Source organism: Eretmochelys imbricata, chromosome 1 (genome assembly GCF_965152235.1).
Source record: "Eretmochelys imbricata isolate rEreImb1 chromosome 1, rEreImb1.hap1, whole genome shotgun sequence".
Taxonomy (NCBI): domain Eukaryota; kingdom Metazoa; phylum Chordata; order Testudines; family Cheloniidae; genus Eretmochelys; species Eretmochelys imbricata.
Genome location: NC_135572.1, coordinates 225,554,167 through 225,572,933, shown reverse-complemented (window position 1 = coordinate 225,572,933; position 18,767 = coordinate 225,554,167). Strand labels below are relative to the sequence as shown.

The following is an 18,767-nucleotide window of genomic DNA, read 5'->3' as shown; positions in this document are numbered from 1 at the left end:
ATAGGACCTTCTTTTTACTACTCCCAGTCTGTACCAAAGATTTTTCCAAAAATCATATGTCACACATTTTTAAAGTATTTACCACCAGTATCAAATTCTTTATCTTAACCCACAGAGTGTGTAGTAAGAGACATAAAGTTACCAGCAAATTCATGATAGAGAGGTGCTTCCAAGTATGATTATCATACCGCACCTTCTGTCTAAACCAGTGGTTCCCAAACTTGTTCTGCTGCTTGTGCAGGGAAAGCCCCTGGCGGGCCGGGCCGATTTGTTTACCTGCCACGTCCGCAGGTTCGGCCGATTGCGGCTCCCAGTGGCCGCGGTTCGCTGCTCCAGGCCAATAGGAGCTGCTGGAAGCGGCGCGGGCCAAGGGACATACTGGCCGCCACTTCCAGCAGCTCTCACTGGCCTGGAGCAGCAAACCGCGGCCACTGGGAGCCGCAATCGGCCGAACCTGCGGACGCGGCAGGTAAACAAACCGGCCCGGCCCGCCAGGGGCTTTCCCTGCACAAGCGGCAGAACAAATTTGGGAACCACTGGTCTAAACAGATCAGTCTGTTCAGCATTTATGGTATTTCTCATCCCCTCAGTAAAGGTTCTTACTTTGGGAAAGTCTTTGGGGTTTTGGCAAGAAGAGGGTGTAAGGAGACCTTGTATGTTACTGGTCCACCCCCTGTGAAGCTGCATTTCCTCTCCAGGGTTAAGGCCATGTGAAGAATCCACCCTCTTTCCTGAGATTCCTTTGTGTTGTTCACCACCATCACTCAGGGCTAGTCTACACTGGCAATGTTAAAGCTCTGCCACAGCGCTTGTGTGGCATGTGTGGTCACGGCAGAGCGCTGGGAGAGAGCTCTCCGAGCGCTCTAAAAAAACCACCTCCACGAGGGGTGTAGCTACCAGCGCTGGGAGCGTGGTTCCCAGCGCTGGTGCACTGTCTATATTGCCGCTTTACAGCGCTGAAACTTGCTTCGCTCAGGGGGGTGTTTTTTCAGTGTAGACAAGCCCTCAGTGCCTGATATTTAGTTGTGGGGAGGGCCATTGGTCATTATCTTTGAAAACTCATGGTGATTGGGGGAGGTCCCGGACGACTGCAAAAAGGCAAATATAGAGCCCATCTTTAAAAAAGAGAAGAAGGAGAACCCAGGGAACTACAGCCTCACCTCAATCCCTGGAAAAATCATGGAGCAGGTCCTCAAGGAAACCATTTTGAAGCACTTGGAGGAGAGGAAGGTGATCAGGAACAGTCAACATGGATTCACCAAGGGCAAGTCATACATGAGCAACCCAGTTGCCTTCTATGATGAGATAGCTGGCTCTGTGGATATGGGGAAAGCGGTGGACGTGATATATCTTGACTTTAGCAAAGCTTTTGATACGGTCTCCCACAGTATTCTTGCCAGCAAGTTAAAAAAGTATGGATTGGATGATGGAGTATAATGTGGTTAGAAAGATGGCTAGATCATTGGGCTCAATGGGTAGTGATCAACGGCTCCATGTCTAGTTGGCAGCCAGTATCAAGCGGTGTACCCCAGGGGTCGGTCCTTGGGCCAGTTTTGTTCAACATCTTTATTAATGATCTGGATGATGGGATGGATTGTACCCTCAGCAAGTTCGCAGATGACACTAAGCTGGGGGGACAGGTAGATATGCTGGATGGTAGGGATAGGGTCCAGAGAGACCTAGACAAATTGGAGGATTGGGCCAAAAAAAATCTGATGAGGTTCAACAAGGACAAGCGCAGAGTCCTGCACTTAGGACATAAGAAACTCATGCACCGCTACAGGGTGGGGACTGACTGGCTAAGCAGCAGTTCTGCAGAAAAGGACCTGGGGATTACAGTGGATGAGAAGCTGGATATGAGTCAGCAGTGTGCCCTTGTTGCCAAGAAGGCTAACGGCATATTGGGCTGCATTAGAAGGAGGACTGACAGCAGATGGAGAGAAGTGATTATTCCCCTCTATTTGGCACTGGTGAGGCCACATCCGGAGCATTTTGTCCAGTTTTGGGGTCCCCACTACAGAAAGGATGTGGACAGATTGGAGAGAGTCCAGCAGAGGACAACGAAAATGATCAGGGGCCTGGGACACATGACTACGAGGAGAGGCTGAGGGAACTGGGCTTGTTTAGTCTGCAGAAGAGAAGAATGACGGGGGATTTGATAGCAGCCTTCAACTACCTGAAGGAGGGTTCCAAAGAGGATGGAGCTGGGCTGTTCTCAGTGGTGGCAGATGACAGAACAAGGAGTAATGGTCTCAAGTTGCAGTGGGGGAGGTCTAGGTTGGATATTAGGAAACAGTATTTCACTAGGAGGGTGGTGAAGCACTGGTATGGGTTACCTAGGGAGGTGGTGGAATCTCCATCCTTGGTGGTTTTTAAGGTCTGGCTTGACAAAGCCCTGGCTGGGATGATTTAGTTGGGGATTGGTCCTGCTTTGAGCAGGGGTGGGACTAGATGACCTCCTGAGGTCCCTTCTAACCCTGATATTCTATGAGGGGTTTACTTGCCCAGGAAGTGGCTGTCTCTGCCCCTTCATCAGGTGGATTATTAGCATGTTCACAGACACGAAAATGCTTGGAAGAAACACTCCCCGCCAACCCCGCTGCTGCTGCCGCTGCCTCCAAGAGACAGAGTTAGTTTTCACAAGTACAGCAAGTAAAACATTTTGAAAAAGTGGGGCCTGGATTGGGGTACCCTTGATCACCCTTCTCGCTGTTCCCAAAAGCTCAGCTGTATGGCTGCTCCCTTCAGGAAGGTCAGTTACACGGTTCTTTCTTAAAACCTGAGCCACAGGTGAGGTGCCTGGTATTACAGATGCAGATCCAGCAAATTTCTCCTGGGCAAACCCTTCCCTGTAATGAGTGGGGAAACACTCCTGTAGTCCCCCACATTCCTTCTTAACCTCTTTGTCTGGTCCCCCTGCCAGGGCACACACCCCTGTGGTCCCTGGAGGGCAATCTGTCCAGCTGTGAGCTCACAGCTACTAGCCATGACAGACCCTTCACTGGCCAGCCCTATACCCTCCTCTGTCTTTGAATTGGGTTGGCCTCCAGTCACAGAGCCCCTGGAATCCTCACCCTGTACCCTGCAGCACTTTCTTGGATCCCACCTTCCCCCTCTAAGGCTTCCCTTCCTCTAGGACACATTTCCCGATGCATCCTAGAGCAGGATCTATCCCTTGCTTAACTGCAACTTCCTGACAGCCAGCAACGTGAACAGTCTCTCTACTGTCAGCCAAAACGTTCCCCTCCTGAGGGAACAGCCACAGGACAGGAGCTGGTTCCACCCACCCCCACCCCTTGTGACAAATCTATCTCTTGTTCATCCTTTCCTTTTCTTCTGCTTGCATCCTGTGCAGCTCCAACTTTTTGATAACTTCACTTTCACTCTTTTTCCTCCTTTTCTGTCCCTACTTCTCTTTCCCAAAATAAACAGAAAATAACAAACCAGTAACCACCTTGTCTGTTCTCTAGCCACCACACTTAAAACTCTCTTAAAATCATCACCGGTGTTTCAGGCAGGGCCGTCCTTACCCATACGCAAAGTACGCAGCTGCGTAGGTTCCGGGCACAGCTGCATGCTGCGTGCTGATGCAGTCCCTGCTCCGGCTCTTCCCCTGGGCCCCCGCCCCTGCTCTGCCCCCGCCCTGCCTCTTCCCCACCTCCACTCCCCTGAGCTCTGCAGCAGGGTCGGGCTTGCCCTCACTGGCGGCGGGAAGCGCAGCCACCTGGCCACAGCTGGGCCACCAGTGAGTGCTGGAGGGTGGTTCCCCCTCCTGCCCCCCAAGCCAGCTCTCTCCCTCTCAAAGTGGAGGCCTGCCTCCCCTCCCCCTCCCACAGAAGCCTGGGGCCAGCCCCCCCCGCTCCCCACCCCGCAGAGGCCTCGGTCCCTCCATCCCTGCGGGGGTGCTGCATTGGGCCCCAGAATAGCTAGGGATGGCCCTGGTTTCAGGGTAATAAGCTGTGCATAGGATCCTGCTCGACTACACAACTGTGATAGGTTGGACCCAGGCTGGTAGAATAGTCTGACTCAGTGGCATCTCAGCACACCAGGTGACATCCTAGGGTGTCCAACCCATCACAGAACCTTCCCCAGGACATTACACCAAAAAAGGGGGGAGGTGTTGCCTTGTATATCAAATATGTGTACACTTGGACTGAGGTTGAGATGAAAATAGGAGACAGACTTGTTGAAAGTCTCTGGGTAAGGATAAAAGGGGTAAAAAAAAGGGTGATGTCATGGTAGAGGTCTACTACAGACCACCTAACCAGGAAGAAGAGGTGGGTGAGGCTTTATTTAAAAAAAAAGACAACTAACAAAATCATCCAAAGCACAGGACTTGGTGGTGATGGGGGACTTCAACTACCCAGACATCTGTTGGGAAAATAATACAGCAGCACACAGATTATCCAACAAGTTCTGGAATGCATTGGAGACAATTTTATATTTCAGAGGTGGAGAAAGCAACTAGGGAAGAGGCTGTTTTGGATTTGATTTTGACAAATAGGGAGGAACTGTTTGAGTGGTGAAAGTGATCATGAAATGATAAAGTTCATGATTCTAAGGAATGGTAGGAGGGAAAACACCAGAATAAAGATAATGGATTTCAAGAAGTCAGACTTTATCAAACTGATGGAGTTGGTAGGTAAGATCCCCTGGGAAGCAAATCTAAGGGGAAAAACAGTTCAAGAGAGCTTGCAGTTTTTCAAAGAGACATTGTTAAGGAAGGCACTATCCCACTGCGTAGGATAGAGAGGCAGCCTGGCAACTGACCACCCTGGCTTAACCAGGAGATCTTCAATGATCTGAAATAGAAAAAAGAGTCCAACAAAAAGTGGAAACTAGGTCAAATTACAAAGGATTAATATAAACAAACAACACAAGTATGTAGGGACAAAATTCAAAAGACCAAGGCACAAAAAGAGAAAAAGCTAGCTAGAGACATAAAGAGTAACAAGAAAACATTCTAAAATTACATTAGAAGCAAGAGGAAGACCAAGGACAGGGTAGGTACTCAGTGAGGGGGGAAAACAATAACAGAGAATGTAGAAATGGCAGACATGTTAAAGGACTTTTTTTGTTTCAGTTTTCACCAAAAAGTTGAGCAGCAACTGGACGTCTAACGTAGTGAATGCCCATGAAAATGAGGTAGAATCTGAGGCTAACATAGGGAGAGAACAAGTTAAAAATTACTTAGACAAATTAGACGTCTTCAAGTCGGCAGGACCTGATGAAATACATCCTAGAATACTCAAGGAGCTCACTGAAGAGATATCTGAGCCATTAGTGACTATCTTCGAAAAGTCATGGAAGATGGGAAAGATTTCAGAGGACTGGAAGAGGGCAAATATAGTGCCGATCTATAAAAAGGGAATAAGGACAACCCAAAGAATTACAGACCAGTCAGCTTAACTTCAATACACAGAAAGATAATGGAGCAAATAATCAAGCAATCTGTTTGCAAAGGTTTTTAAGAATAGGTTGGGTAGTCCTGCCTTGCGTGCAGGGGACAGGACTAGATGAAAGGGGGTTTTAAAGAACTGGTTAGACAAACAGCTGCCAGGAATGGTCTAGTTATTATGTAGTCCCACCCTGAGTGCAGGGGACTAGACTAGATGGCCTCTCGAGATCCCTTCCAGTCCTACACTTCTATGATTCTTCATGTCTGGTCATCCTGACAGAATGACTCTTCTGAGAGATTGAAGCAGGTGTCCATCAGGATATGTCTAAATATCTGTAGAAGCCACTTGTCTGTCCCATGAAGAACCTCTGCATGATTAATGTGCTCAAATGCCCAATGAAACTTGTCCTCTTGGCATGGCATAGGCTGTGGATCCTATATCTGAGGGTGGTTGCAGACATTGTCTGTTGTGGACCTGATATTCTGGACAGAAAACATGCAGAGAACATCAGGGAATCTTTTGGTGTTATACACCCAAGTGATACTTCCCAATGTTCTTCAGAGGAGTTTTGGGACTGGTAACAGAGACTTTCTGAAGGTTTGTAAATAAACGTCACAGAAGTTAGAGATAAAAAAGACCAGAGAGTACACGTTCTTCTCCCCCTCCTTGAAGCACTGCTTCACTTCCTTCAGTGGCTGCTTGAGCATCCTTCTCAAGGTTTCAGCTAACACTCTTGAGCAACTCTTGTTGAGGGAGAAGAGAGAACCCACAAGCCACTTCCAGGAAGTGGGGCAGATCTCATCAATTGCAACAGGGGCGTTTCTACATCAGCTCTCCTTCTCTCTCTTCTTTTCTATCTCTTCAGTACTGATCTTATTTTTCTCCATCTCTTTTTCATTCTTTCTTTCCCACACATCTTTCTTTTCTCTCTCCCTTGTTCATTTCTTCTTTTTCAGCATCTCTTAACTTGTCTCCCCTTTTTTCTATTTCATTTACTCTTGCTGTTCTTTCTGTCCCTGCCTCTTTGTATGTTTCTCCTTCCCTCATCCTTTTTTCCCTTCAGTCTCTCTCCCTTTGTTTCCAGCGTCTCCCTCCCAGTCACTGCCTGCTCAAGTGAGGGAGATCTGCAAAGAGAGCAGGTGAACAGCAGAAAGAGAGAAAGGATGGTCCAATGGTTACAGTGCAAGCCTGTGACTTGGGGAAACCTGGGTTCAATTCAGTGCTCTACCTCAGTTTTCCTGTGTGTCATTGGGCAAATCACTTAGCCTCTCTGGGCCTCAGTTACTTATTTGTACAATGGGGATAATAGCCCTGCTCTAGTTAACAGGGGTGTTGTGAGGCAACATATATTAAAGATTGTGAGGTGCTCAGATGCTGTAGTAATGGGGAGGGGGCATAAAAGTGTGATGGGGGGAAGTCAAACAGTAAATCCTGGGGCTCCACAAACAGTTTTACTTCCTCCCACCCTCCATATTCTTATCAGCCCCTGAAGCCCTGGCTTGAGTTAAGGCTCTCAGAGCTGCTATGTTCCCTGCTTTGCAGCTGGGAGACCTGGCTGCAGTTATCCTGTCTGCCCCACTTGTCACTTAGCCACGCTGTACAGATTTAACTCCTTTAGCCAGCCCCCTTACATCTGTCTTTCCAGCTTCCTTAATCACTTGTGCTGGGGGGCAGAAAGAGCGGGTTTCTGCATCTCCTCCATTTTTATTCCCTACATTTTACTATTTTGTTTTTGACAGAAGGGCTGACAAAAATTACCTCCCCACCTCCACCCCAACGGGACATCTGGTCCTTGTGGTTGGGAAAGGATGTTCCAGTCTTACCAATTTCATTCTCCTTCCCCCTCCTGCTCTTGACTATGTTCTTATCATTGCAAAATCTCATTTTGTTGTCTGGTCTCCCTCCCCACAGCTTCTTCGCTGCACAAGGACTGGCTCCCCTGTCACTTCCTCAGCAAGGTCATCTCTCTAATTGACCTTGTTGGAATGACTGATACTTTAGTACTCTCGGTGTGGGGAGCCCAGGATTGTAATAGCAGGGGGCTACATGGCAGGAGTGAGGGGCATTGGCAGAGCTGTGGAAATAGAATATCAGGGGGCTGCAGGGGAGGATGGAAGAAGCATTGGTACAGCTTGGGAGGGGGATTGAGGGCAGAAGTGGAATATCAGCGGGGACGGACTTCTGGTCACGACTCAGGGGCATCAGCAGAGCTTTGAGGACACCCAAGACAGGACTAGCAGGGTGTATTGCAGGGCAGGATTGAGGTGCCTTAGCAGAGAGATGGCAAATGGAAGCAATGAAGCAGAATGAGTTGCACTTTCTTTTTGTCATTTAATAAGAAGCGATAATTCACCGCATCGATTCCACTCAAATCTCCATCCTCCTCTGAGATCCATGTGTGGCACTAAATCTCTCTGCCTTGTTCTGAGTTTCCTTTACCTCGCATGCTTCCCCTCCCCCAGGGCTGCAGCTTGCTGCGGGCTGCAGCAAGAATGCTGTCCTTGTGCTGCTGAGGATGTGTGTGCTTGCACACAGCCTCAAAGCTCCATTTCCTGCCAGCTACTGTCACACCATCAGGAGAAGAACAAGTCCAAAGGACAACTAAGGGCAGCACCCCATTCTCTCCCCTTTAACCCCCTCCTCTTAACCCCTCTGTAACCTTGGGACATCCTCCCTCCACAGCTCCTGGGCAAGCTTGAGGGATTAGGTCTAGAGATACTGATAAAATGATGGGGAGGAGAAGGGAGAGTGAGGCTGATGGGGAGAGAGAATCAGTATCTGATACGAAGAACGAAGATATAGAAAGAGGCAGGTGAAAAGAGCACAGGGAGGTAGAGGGAGACTTTTGGGGAGAGAGAGAACAGAGGGAGTGACAGAGAAAATCAGGTGGAGAGAAAGGTGGGACGGAGGGAAGAGGAGAAGGCTAGAGAACAGAAGGGAAGCAGAGAACAGGAGAGTTGGGTAGGGAAAGACTGCACTTGTCTACATGAGGTGATTTTTAACAATTTTATAGGTAATGTTTTAAAACTATGGTGTGGAGAGGGCAAGTTGTAGCTTTCACTGGCCTTAACACGTTGGGGGGGGTGACCACAAAGCACCTTGCGAGGGGTCACCGTGACCCAGCAAACATGGCAAACCCACAGCTTGTGCTGCCTACCCAGGGGGTTTTAAAACATATTTAGCGACTCTGCACTTTTCAGAAAGCTGCTCCTAGTGTGGACAAATGCTCAGGCTGACGGGGAAAGGCGCGTCGAGCAAAAAGTACGGGAGCAGCAGGTGCTGCACAGACAAACTGGGTGAGACCGGGGGTAGGGGTAAAAAAAGACGTGGGTAAACTTCAGCTTCAGAAACCAAACTCCAACTTGTCAAGGAAACGTTCTGTTTCTTGCCCTAAAACAAAAGACTGTTTGATAGCTGACACTTCATTTTCTATAAAATAGGAGAAAATGACATAAACCTGTAAAAAAGAAAATGTCACCTGCTTTTATCGGTCAGCAAAAGTACCAGGCAGTAGCTTGGGATGTCTCGTTGCAGATTTTTACAGGCCACAGTTTTCCCAACAGATCTGTTGCTGAGCGTAACCAGATGGTAGATAATGCGCACATCAGTTGTGGTAGTTGTGCAGCCAGGATTCGCTTATCACAAGAGAGCAGTGAGTAAACGCTTTATTCCTTAGGTCAGAAGTGGGCAAATATCATATTCCCCAAATGAGAAGTGAGGAACCTGTTTATCCGGATTTATCCTTGACTACGCTACTGTGTGGGACACCGTCTGTGGTTCTTTCCATCTCTGTCTGCAATTTTCCTTCCATCTGTTGCCATGCTAACAGGCATGCAGCTCCACCAATGGTAGCACTAGTGCAGACCGGGTCTGCATTTGCCAGCATTTAACCACTGTGTCATATAACCCGGCTCAGCCCAAACTTACGCCTTCATTTCTTTATTTTAACATGCATCAGGGAATGGGCAGCATCCTGCTTGTCTGTATCATGGGAAAGGGGAACTGTACCCTACTTTCCCCATCCGGGATCAGCTTCTTTCTCCCTGTTCCCCTGCACTTGCTTTGTTTGTAGAGAGATAAGGGTCTACCCAGGAGAGTTGGCACAGGATTATAATCTCCCTCAAACAAAGTGCATGCAGAAGTGCAGGTGGTTCCCACCTGTTAAAATAAACCAGAACTGAGCTGGGGAGTGGCACTGTCCTCAGCCAAAGCACCTTCCCTCCTGCAAAGAAATGGGTACAGCAGTTGTGAGAGCTTCACCCACATACACCACCTCATATCTGCCCTGGAGTGGTAAAAGGGGAGCTCTATTTCCATGGACCATGTCAGTCCTTGGCCTCTCTCCTAAGAGTGACAACAACATGGTCACCTATGCCCATTTGTGATGGTGGTTTTTGCAACATATACACCTGTCCCACTAAGAACTTGATGGAGACACCCCCATCTCATTAGAGAGAGCCCACCAAACATCCATTGGATGGGAATGAATTTGAGTATCTAATGAAGGAATTGAGATTGAAATTAATTTGCACTTGCTGGTGTCCAGGGTTGGATTGGACAAGGTGCCGTTGAGGTAAAAGATTTTGTATTCCAGTCCCCAAACCTCATGAGCTATCCACTCCCCTCTGACCTAGGGCTGTATTGGAACTGATGTTCTAGAGGTGAAATGCTTTACTTAGATCTGTATTAAGATCACACAGAAAGTGAGGGTCTCAGCTCAAATTCAAATCCAGAACTCTACCTTGTGAGTGTTCACAGTTTTAACATGTCTGCACCAGACTGGTTCATCACCTGTAATATCTCTGTGAATTTAGCTTCAGAGCTTCTTTACATTCAGAATCATAGAAATGTAGGGATGAAAGGGACTTCAAGAGCTCATCTAGTCCAGCTCCCTGCATTGAGGCCGGAGCAAGTAAACCCAGACCATCCCTGACAGTTGTTTTTCCAACCTGTTCTTAAAAACCTCCGATGACAGGGATTCCACAACCTCCCTTGAAAGCCTATTCCAGTGCTTAACTATCCTTACTGTTAAATTTTTTTTCCAAATATCTAACTTAAATCTCCCTTGCTGCTGATTAAGTCCATTACTTCTTATCCTACCTTCAGTGGACATGGAGAAAAATTGATCACCATCCCTTTTGTAACAGCTTTTAACGTATTTGAATACTTCTGTCAAATTCCCTGTTAGTTTTCTTTTCTCAGGAGTATACGTATCCAGTTTTTTAAAACTTTTCCTTATAGGTCAGCTTTTCTAAACCTTTTTATGATTTTTGTTGTTCTCCTCTGGATTCTCTCCAATTTATCCACATCTTTCATAAAGTGTGGCACCCAGAATTGGATACAGTACTCCAGCAGAGGCCTCACCAGTGCTGAATACAGCAGGACAATTACCTTCCAGGTCTCTACAACACTGCTGTTAATACACCCCAGAATGATATTAGTCTTTTTTGAAGCTGCATCACATTGTTGACTCATATTCAATTTGTGATCCACTATAACCTCCAGATCCTTTTCAGTAGTGCTAGCACCTAGCCAGTTTTACTCAATTTTGTAGCTTTGAATTTGACTTTTCCTTCCTAAGTGAAGTCCTTGCACTTGTCTTTATTGAATGTCATCTTGCTAGTTTCAAATTTCTCTCTCCAATTTGTCAAGACATTTTGGATTCTAATCCTGTTCTCCAGAGTGCTAACTACCCATCCCAGCTTGATGTCATTCACAGATTTTATAAGTATACAGGTGCATCGCATCTTACGCGCATTTAACATGCGTGAATTCAGCTTTGCGTGGTTGGCAAAAAAAAAAAGAAAAAGAGAAAAATAACAATTTAAATACTGTACCTGTAGTGCGGGCGATTCCGCCCGCCATTACACTCAATGTAATTTTGACTATACGCGATTTCGCTTTATGCGCTGACTGCTGAACGTAACCCCAGCGTAAGATGAGACTCGCCTGTATTCTTCACTCCATTATCCAAGACATTAATTAACATATTGAAGAGTAGCAGACCCAGGACTGACCCCTGCAGGACATCATTAGATATGCCTTCTCAGTTTGACAGCAAACCATTGATAATTATTCTTTGAATACGGTTTTGCATCCATCATAGAGTAATTTCATCTAGACCACATTTCCTAATTTACTTATGAGAATGTCATGGGGGACTGTGTCAAAAACCTTACTGAAATCAAGATATATCATGTCGACAGCTTTCTCCTATCCACTAGGCCAGTAACCCTGCCAAAGAAGGAAATTAGGTTGGTCTTGCTTAATTTGTTCTTCACTAATCCATGTTGGGTATTGCTTATCACTCTATTATCCACTACGTAGTTACACATCCATTGTTTAATGATTTATTCCAGAATTTTTTCAGGTATCAAAGTTAGGCTGTCTGTAATTCTCCAGATCCTCTTTGTTCCCATTTCTACAGATAGGTACTGTGTTTGCTCTTCTCCAGTCCTCTAGGACCTCATGTGTCCTCTATTCTCAAAGTTAATCACTAAGGTTCTGAGATTGCTTCAGTTAGATCCTTAAATACCCTAAATTGAATTTAATCAGATCCTGCTAACTTGAATACATCTAACTTATCTAAATATTCTTTAACCTGTTCCTTCTCTATTTAAACCTTTAATAATTTAAACCTTCAAAATAATTTAACCTTTAAAATATCTCTCTATCTATGCTACTGAAGGAGGTTCTGAACTCATAGCCAGTTCTCCTGCACTGTTCCCAACTGAACCTCCTGCTGGGACAGGAGCTTTGAGCTCTGAACAGCCAGAGCTGCATAGAGCAACTCTTACTGGAGGTTGCTGGGAGACACTAATGCAGCCAGTGTTCCTGCACTTTTGTGTTCAGAAGTTTCTTTTGGGAGGGGCCAGGCTTGGCATGGCGGGAGCTGCACTCAGCCAGAGCTTCTGTATTGTTCCCTGCAGCACTCTGCTGGGAGACAAGAAGTGTGGAGAAGCTAGGTGCTCCCTGTGCATTGTGCCCCAGGCCTATTTCCTAGCATTTCTCCTGCTGAAAGATGCTAGGACTGGAATAGTTTTTAATTACCTGTAGCCAGTGATCCCTCCCTGTTCCTTACAGAGCCTTTTGCAGTAGGAGGCTGGGACTGTAGTAGATGTGATCTCTTCATAGCTGACACGACTGTACTGTTCTTGATGGCATGCTTTGCTGGAAGATGGTAGGTCTGGAGTAGTCAGGAGCTCCCCATGGAGCTAGTATTCCTTCTACACTTTTTATAGTTTTCAGAGTGGTAGCCATGTTATTCTGTAACAGCAAAAACAATGAGGAGTCCTTGTGGCACCTTAGAGACTAACAAATTTATTTGGGCATAAGCTTTCATGGGCTAAAATTCACTTCATCAGATGCATGGAGTGAAAAATATAGTAAGCAGTATATATATGAAAAGATGGGAGTTGACTTACCAAGTGGAGGGTCAGTGCTAAGGAGGCCAATTCAATTAAGGCGGAAGTGGCCTATTCTTAACAGTTGATTACTTTTGTAGTGCTAATGAGGCCAATGCAAGGTGGTCCTCGCTCATTTCTAACAGTTGACAAGAAGGTGTGAGTATCAGCAGAAGGAAAATTACTTTTTGTAGTGACCCATTCAGTCCCAGTCTTTATTCAGGCCTAATTTGATGGTGTCCGGTTTGCAAATTAATTCCAGTTCTGCCGTTTCTCATTGGAGTCTGTTTTTGAAGTTTTTTTCTTGAAGAATGGCCACTTTTAGGTCTGTTACTGAGTGTCCAGGGAGACTGAAGTGCTCTCCTACTGGTTTTTGAATGTTACAATTCTTGATGTCAGATTTGTGTCCATTTATTCTTTTGCATAGAGACTGTCCAGTTTGGCTAACGTATATGGCAGAGGGGCATTGCTGACACATGATGGCATATACCACATTTTATAGTGCCTCCTCCTCTGAAAGGCTGTAATTTCCAGAGTCAGTGCTTCTCTTCTGGTCCCTAAAGTTTTATGTGACAACGATAAAGCTACTTACTTTCTCTATGCTTCACTTTACCTTCCCCAGCCTCCACACAGGTCTGTGCTACAGTTTTAATGAAATAGTGCCCATAGCATACCATGCATACAGTGCCTCCAAATGGGAAAGGCCAAGCTAGGGGTAGCTGTGACCTACCTTATTCTCTATGGTGACATTAAAGTTTACTTGTATTCATTCTCTCTCACATGTTGCTGAAAAGGAACTAGATTTCTTGTGAAGCTTTAGTCAATACTGTTGAGCTACCTATCACGGTCAGCTGAACTCTTATCTCTCCCGTCCAGTTGCTGTGCTCTTTCTGGTTTCTGTGACCTCATTCCTGCCCAGGGAAGAACGCACCAAAATATAAATAACTTTACCAGTACCAAAAGCTTCTGTGTATTTGTATTGTTTTGCCTTCCTTTTTGTTCATAAGAACACTGTCCTTGGACAAATTGTACGCCGGATACGCAAAGGAAAACACCCAGACCCTCAAAACATTCACACAAAGCAGGTGCTACCATAAACGAATAAATAAAAATAAAATATAAACATGCCATAAATAGACAAATACAGTCATGTAGACATGCATCCATGCACACACACACAGACACACACAGACACACACGCCCCCCCCCCCAGAAATATCAATACAAATGGACATGCACACAGACAGAAAAACACAGACACACACAAATATGTACACACCCAAATAGAGACATAGGTGCACACATATACCGATACACACATCTAGAAATGCACGCACACATACACTGATACAGGCATGTAGATATACACACACCCACACACAAAACACAGGCATGTAGATATGTGTGTACACACATACACCAATACAGGCATGTAGATATGTGTGTACACACATACACCAATACAGGCATGTAGACATACACCAATATAGACACACACATATTAAGACAAATACGGACATATAGACATGTGCACACATAAAGACCAGCACAGACATATGACCAGGCTTACGAAGAGATAAATAGAGGCATCTAGACGTGTACACACACACATATGCAAATACAGGCTTATAGACATGAATGTGCATACACACAAATACAGGGATATACAAATGCCCATGAATTCACGCTTGGATAAATACAGACACACGAATACTTGCATGCTGACATGCAAACACACACACAGATAGATAGATAATTAGATAGATAATCACACCGTCATCTCCACGTGCAAACATAAGTACACATAGCCATATGCACACAGCTACACGGGCATAATATGTGCACTCTCATTTGCGAAATGGCACATCCACAGGCACACACACAATTTAATGAGAATGGAGAGGATCTGTGAAGGACAGAGGACCAAAAAGGCAAAGGAACACAAGAAGAGCCATTCCAGGAGAGCTGGATCCGTGCCAGGGGGAAGCGGGGGGGGGGGGGGATGAGAGAGCTAGGTGGAGAGCTAGAGAAATGTACTTCTATGTGCAGAAAAAAAAGCAATATGGATGAGAAGCGAGAGAGAGAAAGTAAACAAACAGGGTAGTGTGTGGTTCTCTCCATAAAGAAGAGAGGGAGACAAGGGAGACAAATTCCTGCAGGGTGGAGGAATTTCTGTTATCTGAGAGGAAATACTCAGAGGGCTTAGACAGGTTTCAGAGTAGCAGCCGTGTTAGTCTGTATCCGCAAAAAGAAAAGGCGTACTTATGGCACCTTAGAGACTAACCAATTTATTAGAGCATAAGCTTTCGTGAGCTACAGCTCACTTGATGCTCTGCACGTACACACCCTCCTGCCTTGCCCCCCTCGCACTCTCACACTGACACACAGGAGTCCAAAGATGGAGACAAAAAATGTTGTGCTTCCAGGGCCCGCCCCATCCAAACTGCTCCCTCACACAGAAAAAGGTCGTGAGCCTGCCACAGGCCAATGCCTGGCCCGGGGTGCATGAGGTGATCCCAAATTCTTGTGGTCGTGGCTTCACCTCTTGCATCAGAATATAACGGAACTGAATCTCTGCACCCAATAGTTTGGAGCTTATCCCCACTGAAGGATGAGGGGACGAGTTGCTGCGCTGCTAGAGAGGCCATCCCTTTGGGGGAGTTTCCTTCTGTCCCCTCTCCGAAGGGGTTGGTGGACCCCACTGCTGATGCCAGAGGCCAGCATTTTGGCAGGAGGACGAGGAGTGCAGCAGCGTTAGAGGGGCAGAGCACTGGGGGAGACGTTTACCCAAGCTCCCTTTTGCGCCCTCTCTCTCACGGAATGCCTGACGGCGACGCCACAGGGCTGGGAAGGGATGGAGCTGCAGAAGTGCCAGAGGCGCCCTCTGAAAAGGAGACAATATCCTGAGCTCCTTCCTGCCCCATCTCTGGTGGGTGCTGGCACCACGGGCCAATCCTGGTGCGGGTTGGGTGCTTCGAGGAGCTGTCCTTCAGAGGTGGCATTAACCTGGGGTCCTTTTTCTTCGGTCTCTGGGGAGTACTTAGTGATGACACTTCACGGTAGCATTGGTGGAGGGGGGTGGGGGGGGCAGGGTGCTGCACAGAGGGCCTCCTTCAGATCAGTGTTGATTCTTCCTGTAATAGTACTAGGGGTGTCCCTGGAGCCTTCTGCTGTTGAGGGCCAGGGGCGGGTGAGGTTACTGGAAGGAGTCAGAGGGAGGGCGTCACAAACTCTAACGTTTCAAAGTGGCTTCGCTGTTATTAGCCTGCAGTGAGCCAGGACCTCTTGACCGGAAGAGGGGGGCAGCTGAAATCCTGCCATTTCTGGATGTCATCCGCTCATCTGCAGCTAATTTTAGACTTCAGTAGTAAGGGGAGCAGGGCTGGGGGAGGGGGGCAGATGGAGGCTTTTTTTTTTCCAATTACTTTTGCTGCTGTAATCACGTAGGCTTAATGGGACTCCTCCCACTCTTCTGCCCCCCCCCCCCCAACCCCATCTCCTCTCCTCTCCATGCAGCTGCTGCAAAAGCCAATGGGATCCAGGCCAAGCAGCTGGGAGTGGAACATGTTAATTAGGGTGACCAGATGTCCCGATTTTATAGGGACAGTCCTGGTTTTTAGGTCTTTTTCTTATATAGGTTTCTATTACCCCCCCCCCCCACCCCATCCTGATTTTTCACACTTGCTGTCTGGTCACCCTAATGTCAATAGGCATATCTGCATAGGCATGCCTGTGTGAGTGTGTAGGTGTAAGTTTGTCTGAGTGGGTATATGTCTTTATATGTGTGAGAGCAATTTCCAGCTCGCTTGCCACCATCCTGTGTCTTGCTGGCTCCATGCCCCCTGCACATAAGAGACAGAGCTTCTTCAGTGCCTTTTAACAGAAACACACAGAAAACCACACAGGAAACCACAGGCTCATGTGTTTTCCTTCCCAAGAATATATTTTTCTAGTGAATTTCTGACTAACTTGTAGAGGAGAGAGAAGTCACATATTGCACGTTCCCCAATGGCACCCTGCCTTGTGCTGGAGTGCCCCACCTTCAGGGCAGTCAGAGGAGAATTCAGTTCTTATGGACCTGGACTCCTGGGCCTCTTCTCTGTCCTCCTCCCCACAGCTCCCCTATTGGAACCCCAAACCAACCAGGCAGGAAGCCCTGGAATTGGTATCTTTGCATTGCAGTGAAGCCCCAGTCTGGATCAGAAACCTGGAGAAACAGTCCCTTATTAAAAGTTATTCCCTAGCATTGCTCATTCTCTCTTTGGCTCCATGGCTTTTTTAAATGAACATAATTTGCCAGGTTGTTACCATCCAATGTCCAAGGAGAGAAGAAGCAACTGATGTGTAAGCATAAACCCACACCACAAACAGCTCTCCCAATGCCCCTCCCTTGTGCCTTGCAGCTCCCCTGCTATTCCAGACGTAGATTCCACACACAGCTTTGACAAGGCCCCTCAATCCTTTCCAGCAGTCCCCCTGCTACTCCTATCCTGAGGACTGAATTATGGAGTGCAAACCCTGCCATGATTTACCTATTGCCTACGCCTGTCATAACCTATCACGTTCATCTCTGTGATATCCTCTCATGCCACCTTTTCCACTGCCGATTTCCCCTTCCTCAGATGCATTATCTGCAGCTCTCCCTTTCCATCAGCCCCTCTGTGCAGCTCATATGCCTTTCACAACCTGACACCAACTGGAACATAGCCTGATCAGCAGACCCGTAACTAGGCATTTTAGGCATGCTGGGGCAAGCAAGCATATTTGTGCTGACTAGCTTTTTTTTTTCCTGTCGTTTTTTAGGGTGACCATATTTCCCTAAATTGAAAACGGGACATTGGGTAAGCAGTGATGCCAGGCCGCTTGGGCCAGCCCCACCTGGCGTCACCTCTGGCCCCCTCTGTCCACTCCTGAGGCTTTGTGCCCTGGGGGGGCTGCCCTGCTCGCCTCGCCCTGGTTACTGCCCTGGTGATCAGCACCTTCAACTCACAGGGGCTTCACTTATCGCTTTAAATTAAAAGAGGGAAAGAAAGAGGCAGGGACAAATAGAAAAGGATATGGAAAGAAGCAGAGAGAGGCTGTAGCAGAAATAGAGCAAAAAACCCACACCTATACCAGAGAGAGGGGTCCCTCATATAAATAACACTACAGTATTCTCCAGTAATTACACCCAAACATTACAGCATTGCTGTTGGGAGATGGAGTGGTGTGGACCAATCCTGGAGTATGCTGCAGTACTTTTTATAAGTGATAGATAGATAGATGGATTGCTGGAGGCAAATAAATGGGGAGGGTGGGAGACAAGGAGGGAGAGAGAGGGTTTGAAAAGGGACAACACACAGAGGGAGAGATATCAGCCTGTAATACATGGTTGCTGCTTTCAGGTCTCCCCTTCTCTTTTTGCTACTAGGCCTGGTTGCCCTGACAACATCAATCAGGAAAAATTAGGCTTGTGCCCTAGATGTTGAGAAGGAGCTTTTTCCAATTAGGGCAATCAAAGAAGAAGAGGCCTGAAGAATTGAGGGGGTAGAGGAAGGACCTCAGATGACCTTCTGGGCAATGTCACGTCTCTCTTGTAGCAGGGAGTGGCATTCAGAAAATGGCCAGCATCATCATTCTGAGAACGGCCTCACTTTGATTGTGGTTTCCTGGCCAGTCCTGCGCACTGCCTCTGCAGACCTCATGCTTGTTGACATGTTACTGGGTGCTCCCTTCCTTCATCATGCAGTGTCAGTGCAGTGCTAATGCTCTTTGGGTTTAGGGATCCTGCTGACTCACTTCGTCTGTAAGCTGAGGAGCTCTTTCACTCTGTCTGCATCCTTTTTGCTCTCATTCTTCTTTCACTTCCGTCCTCGTTCTCTGCATGCGTTTCTCTCCTCTATTATCACTCCTCCACTCCTCTCCACTTCCACCCCTCCTCCTTTGTTTCTCCTTTTCCTCAGCTGCCTCCTTCTCACTCTCCTAT

General features: G+C 47.0%; 1 long non-coding RNA gene across 2 annotated transcripts; it reads right to left on the bottom strand.

Annotated features, from left to right (window-relative positions):
• Positions 1–533: 533 nt before the first annotated feature.
• Positions 534–13,659, bottom strand: LOC144269176 (uncharacterized). Of its 2 annotated transcripts, none has more exons than XR_013346891.1 (3): positions 13,533–13,659; positions 12,450–12,665; positions 534–1,315 (listed from the first exon to the last, which is right to left on the bottom strand). It is a non-coding gene; the product is annotated as an uncharacterized LOC144269176 (long non-coding RNA). The 2 variants fall into 2 exon arrangements; XR_013346890.1 differs by having other exon boundaries at positions 12,824–13,593.
• Positions 13,660–18,767: the final 5,108 nt, after the last annotated feature.